The following is a 6557-nucleotide window of genomic DNA, read 5'->3' as shown; positions in this document are numbered from 1 at the left end:
ATCACCAAAGATTTCACTAGACTATATTATATTTCAAATGTGTAAGTACAAAGTCATTTTGCTGTCATTTGCTATCACTCAGTGAGTTTAAGCACTCCACACACCACTGGTGACAAATAACCTGCAATTGTTCATCTTTGTTCCCTAGGGTGCTTTCCCTGACAATGGAATGACTCAACTCAGTAATGTTGACTAGATGAGCACATGATTTCACAATAAAATAATCAGTGACTTTTTTTAAAAGGGCAAATTTATGCAGCCTGTTGAAAGAAAAAAGTGAAGTGCAGCCTAAAATTCCTTTTATTTACAGTGGGAAATGAAGCATGAGTAAGATGATTAGAACTGTAATTAAACAAGAGAGTCAAATCCACAGATATGCACAACATACAGAGGGAGGCTCTTGGAGAGACAGCATAGAAAAGTCCTAAAGTATTTTTTTCCACTGCAAGCCCTAGGGACATCCCTCCTTAATTTGATCTCTAACAAGAAGCTATCTCCAAAAGCCCCTCTGTTTACCCTTGAATAAAAGCTGAGCCTCAGGAAAAGGTCTAGCTAATTTTCTCACTAAAAAGATACTGCATACACAGTGCATGCATAGATACTGAAATTTGAGATTCATTACCAATGGGAAAAAAACATTTTCTAAGTACGGCAGGGGAAAACCCCAGAGGAGATTCTGTCTGCAGTCAAGTAAAGCTTGAGTTTGGCTCCAGTCCTGAATTATATGCCTTTCTGTCATTTGCCAAACACCATCTCAGTTCTCCAGATGCTGATAACATCCTCATATCAGAATGCATTTAAGTACCATCCCTGCGCTCCTTCCCTGTGTTATACAGTCCTTGGCATGTTTTCAGTAGCTTTCCTAAACCACATCCGAATTCACTGCTAGGTTTCAATAGCTTGCTGAGAGGCAGATAATCCACCATTGTCACTATGGATTGAGTGCTGTCTCAGAAAAAGAACAACTCCATTTCATCAAAGAAAAATAGTTAGGAATAAATTTGCCACTGCTAACAAGCTTGACTGGGTCAGAGCATTGTGTGCTGGAACAAAGAGTTTAAGACCCTGAAACATGTTAGTATTGCAAAGAATATTCTATTCAGTCTTTCTGCCATACATATTTTAATGCACTAGATCACTTGTATTTTGTTAATCATGTCTTACATTTCCTCAGAAGAGTATCTGTCAGATCCTGATAAGGTATCTGCTCCGCTCTAAGTCAATATGATCTCTTTTTTTCTATTGTGTAAGAGGTCTCAGTGCCCCTACCTGTTTCCAGATGTAGCAAGACAGACAGCCAAATCCAGCCCTCAACTAACTTGGTGCAATGCCAAGGGGAAGACAACCATTCCCAGTGCTCAGCCATTGATTCATTCATGCAAAGCTTTAATCCAGCTGGGAGCCCAGTGTGCAATGGAAGATGTTAAAAAAAGTTCCAGGAAACAAGTTTCCTACTTGACAGCAGGGTGAGGGAGAATAGCTGTGTCCTTAGGGATGCCCAGGATCTGTGATGTTTTGAAGACTGGGGCTTTATTCTTCACAAACAGAGATAGACACATACTGCAAAACATTATCTACGGAGATTTGTTTGAAACTGTAAACACAACTTCTTTGGCCTTACTCAGATTTCTCTCACGGTCCCATTCCATGAATGTTCATGCAAGTGAGTTCTCGGTAACCTGGCTCTTTGCAAAAAGTCAAATTTATATCCGTTTTCTCAAGTTCAGGCAGCAAGTACATTTTATATGAGCATGCCTTGTGATGTTCAGGGAGACTGTTTCTATTCAGGGGGTAGAACAATGCCACTTAATGGTAAGTCCATTGAAAAACAAGAAGTGCAGCACAAATTGCAAGGCAATAAGATGAATCTTGTAGAATAATTTTGAAAAAAACAGTACATCTGAGAAACATCACAACCTGCTCCTAGCTATTCCCTAGAAAAGAGAATAAACCTCACTGTATGAACTATTTGTTATGAAAGTATTCAGTTTAGTTCCAAGAGCAACAAACCAGATGAAGCTATGTGTTCATCAGTTAGCTTCCTAAACTCTGCTGGAAGTGGATGTGTCAGGCAATTTCATCAGAGCCGTTATGATATTTTTTTCTTTCCATTAAAAACATCTAGCTACAGCAACTGCAAAGAAAAAAATAAAAACCAACACTCTGCTGAACATTTCCTTACCTCACATCTCCTTCGTGATTTTCCATCTCTGCAACTGATGCTTTAATTAGCTAAAAACCTTCTGACTCTAAGCAGGTTGGAGGTGCTGTTTCACAGCCCCACCACAGCAGATTATTAATCTAAAGCAAAGCAACACAACCAGGAGGTCTATAAATACCAGAGACACCTGAGTTACTCCGTTTGATTGTACTGAATTTATCAGAGGAGAGGGATGGTCCCTGCATGCAGATTTCTTGGTGCCTGTTTGTAGTCACAACCTCTTCTGCAGTGTAGAGCCTTTTGAAGGGAAGATCAGGGGCTAGATTGGATTTTTGAGTTACTTCAGCAGTATCACCTCAGAGGCAGCACATGTGCTAGTCCTGCGACTCCTTCGGTAGTACAAGGGATGAACTAATCGTGTTTCATCAAGCATATCTCTTGATGTCCTATGATGTGGAAGATATAACTGCAATATGGCATTGGGAACCAGGTGTTAGGAACCACTGCATTTGACCCACTAAGAAGATCATCACTGTCCAGGGACGTCAACAGAAAAATGTGTAAGAAATAGTACAGATTTTTTCCATGAGGTATTTTCCAAATTTTCAGGGGAAACTCATTAGTTGTGTAATATGGGGTCTCCTAGAAGAAGCTGCAATTATAATGGTGCTGCAACTCATCTCATAAGGACTCGGTCATCACCTCATGATATCTAAATTTACTTTAAAAAATTTCCAGTGAAGGGCCCTTTAGAACAAGGTCAGTTCCAAGGGTTAAAGTAAAGTTTGCAGGAGCACAGGTCCAGTTCTGCTCTCATGCTTCTCAGCAGCCTTATATTCCTTGAATTAAGCTACTTTAAAATTTTTCTTCTCTGGGAAGATACTTCAGAATCTATTTGTGACAGTAAAAATTCTAAAATATGGGCAAAATCTCTGCTCCCTAAGGCTATTTCTTGAGACAGCAATTTCTTGAGTATCATTAAAGTGAGAAGAACAAACTCTGAATGCCAAATTCATGCCTGGTGTCATTCAACTGATCAGTGCACCAGCAGTGGACTTGGCCATGCACATACATTATGCTGTCTGCTTACAAAATGACAGAATCCAGCATCTGGGCAGGCCTGTGTGCAGACTGACTGGAACTGGTTATTGAATTGTATCTAAACCCACCATCTCAATGAATTTTTGGCATTGTTCTCTTTACAACACTCATAAACAAGGCCCCCCTTTTCAACAGGCCCTTTGGCACTCATATTCCAGGAGTTTAGCAGTGTGGGTGTCTAGTAATGCCCGTTCCCATCCTTCACTCAGTAAAAATTGCACAATAAATTGTTTCTCGAATTATTATTATTTCCCAGACAAAATATAATTTTAATCCACATTATACAAGATTTCGCTGTTTTGTTGATAGGGATGTATTGTGGTAGACTTTAGCTGCCTGTTAAATACTTCCTAAATGGTGAGTGATGAATCAATATGAGATTACAAGAATTGTGTGGGACACACCATACCTACAATTTAGCTTACCTTTCCCTGAAAACTGAAGATCTTCAAACTGGTCTCCAGATAGCAAAATAATTTTAGGAAGCCACTCTTCTATCAGTAGAAAGCCTACCAGTAACCTGACCAATTTGATGCTGGGGGTAGCACCACTGAAAGCAAGTCTGAAGGTGGCCTCCAGATGAATGGCAGAATCAGTGTCAATGTAAGGAACTCAGAGCAAGATCAGAATGATTACAGATTCCTGTAGTACAGGGGGATTTCTGTAATAAATGTGACTTTAAATGACAGAAAATATCTGTGGCATCTGAAGATGCTGTGAGCTGTATTGAGAAGTTCACTCAAGGCTGTGACTTTGTCTTTGTGGCCTTGTGCAAGACACTCACTGCTCTGTGTCAAGTTTTCTTCATCCATCAGATGGGGTTTTAACACACTGAGTGCCCCTTATGATCCAGTGGAGGACATTCAAAAGCTTTTGTCCAAGAAAAGTATTCACTGAAACTACTCTTCTAATGCGTGCAGGGCGGATCTCTGGATGTGCCTACAGAGTACACCAGTGCCAGAAGCAATGTACTGGTGTTTGGTGAGGCTCTGCCTGGCTCAGTACACATCTGAAGTGGCTTGGCAGCAAATGGCACTGCTGTGAGCTGTATGGACGTATTTATAACCAACATTGTAAGGGAGAGGCCTTCAAGAATGCATTTTGCGCAGCTGAGATGCTGTAGCCCTTCAAGGGAGCATGTTGCGTTGCAGTGACACATCCTTCTTGTTCCACATCAGTACAACTCTGTTGGAGACAGGAGATACTGAGGATGCCACCTCATGTTTTAAAAATACTTCCCTGGTACTTGGAAAATCCAGCTGTTTCTTTCATTGTTCTGCTTCCAGTTTACCACAGCAGCCATGTTATTTCTTATTATGGAGTCAATGCTCTGATGGAGATAATGCAGTGGAGTTTGATTTTTTTTAAGCTAATGCAGTAGAGTTTGATTTTTTTTAAAGCATTCCAGCTGGTTACAGCTCTAATTAATTGTATGAAATGCAGCTCAACCTTGCCTTAGCAAAGATTCTTGACTTTTCTAAGTATTATCTTTGAGAACAAGAAAGCAGAGCAACAGAGAACAAAAAGAAGTGGGAGGACAGGTGAAATAGCCTCTTTTTAAATCCTACTCATCATTGATCTGGGTGGTTATGATACTTTTTTATGATTTCACCCTGCTTCCCAGATATACTCAAAATTTACTTGCTAAGCTTGACTCTGTGGCCTAATTCTCTTTTAATTTCTTTCTTTTGATATCTCCCTTTGCTGCATCTCAGTTTCAGTAAACACAGACTTCTGGTATAAGATGTGGACACAGACCTGAAAGGTCCAAAAAGGAGGAGTGAACTTGCTGCCACATCAGGTGAGAGGAAGGGAGTTGTGTGTTAGAGAGCATCACCCCCTTTTACAGCATACCTATGATAAAGGTGGGTTAGAATTGCCTTTACTTTCAGATTTCTCACAGATTAAGCTGGATCAGTATGTTTCTCCACTGTGATCATTTGCCAGCCTCAAGCAGCTCATTTCTGCTCTGTACTTTGCCCATGGCTCCATCTGTTACTTGAGAAAAGCTCCCTGGAAGAAGTCGACACCCTTTATTCCTTGGGATTCCTGCTCAAAACTGGTTGCTGTGGCATAATAATTAGTTTGGAAGTAAGCTGTGATGGTGATAGTGTCTGCCTGAGAAATATATCTATTACTCCACATCTTCTACTCCTCATCTCAAAATGCCTATTTCTTCCCTCATTTTTTATTTCTTGCCTTCTGTGTGTTAACTTTCCCTTGGGAAGAGAAGGAAGAAGTGTTGCTATTATATATGTACATGGTGTAGTGCTGTAGTCCCCTTCAGTGATCCCCACCCGGTTTATTATTAACATTGTAAACTATCATCATCCCTCTGCAAACCCTGTGAGAAACTACCAGGGAAAAAAAATGACTTGGGGTTGATGTGCAGCACAAATGCAAAGCCCTGACAAGAGCTAGCCCCACTAATTATGGTGGAGAAGCTTGCGTGCAGGTGTTGCTTGGCATCCAGCAACTGCACCATCTGCATGTCTCTGCTTATCTTGAAGAAGTGTGTTTTTATATAACCAGTAGAAATGAACATTGTTGCTTACTTCTAAGATCATCCTATACCAGATGTGAGGATTGCACAGCACTGGTGGACAGGATCTGGGCAGCGTGCCATGGCTAGCAGTCTGACCCCACACAGCTTGAGTTTCCCACCAGCAGAGGGAATGTAAGAGTATCTCCACTATCACTTTTTCATGTTATCTCTAATGAACAGTATTTTAATCAACACCTTAGGGAGCCCAAGTGCCTTTCTTGCTGGGACTTGTAACAAATACTTGACTAGCAGATTACACTAATATCACCCATTATGTAATAATTGAAAAACTGTAAATTCTCAGGCTCGGTACAAGGCCATCCTCCTGAAGTAAATTTCTTTGCAAATTAAGGGTTTAGGTTGCAATGAACACCTGGGGAAATTCTGCTGCCCATGGGTTTGCAAGACAGCATGAATATTCATTGTGGAGGCAGCAGCAGGTGAATAGCAATACAGCAGATCTTCAGGATCAAGCCTGGGTATCCATGAGAGACAGCATTATGTTTTGAAATTTAAAATATAGGGAAAAACAGATAAAACAAGTATTAGTTCTGTTCAGTGCCTGTACAAAGTATTAACGTGGTCGAATATATCTCCAACCTCCTTTCATTAGTGGGGCATGCTATTAGCTGGCTACCCACCAAGGGCAATGCTGATGCCAGAGCTGATGGCCGTACACACGGAGGAAAAAGGGTTTTTTTCCCTGAAATATCCCCAGAGCTTTGTGTACACCCATGCCGGCAGGGCAGG

The sequence above is a fragment of the Athene cunicularia genome (assembly GCF_003259725.1).
Source record: "Athene cunicularia isolate RWA chromosome 4 unlocalized genomic scaffold, athCun1 chr4_part3, whole genome shotgun sequence".
In the NCBI taxonomy this organism is placed as follows: domain Eukaryota; kingdom Metazoa; phylum Chordata; class Aves; order Strigiformes; family Strigidae; genus Athene; species Athene cunicularia.
Note: the sequence above shows the minus strand (reverse complement) of the source record.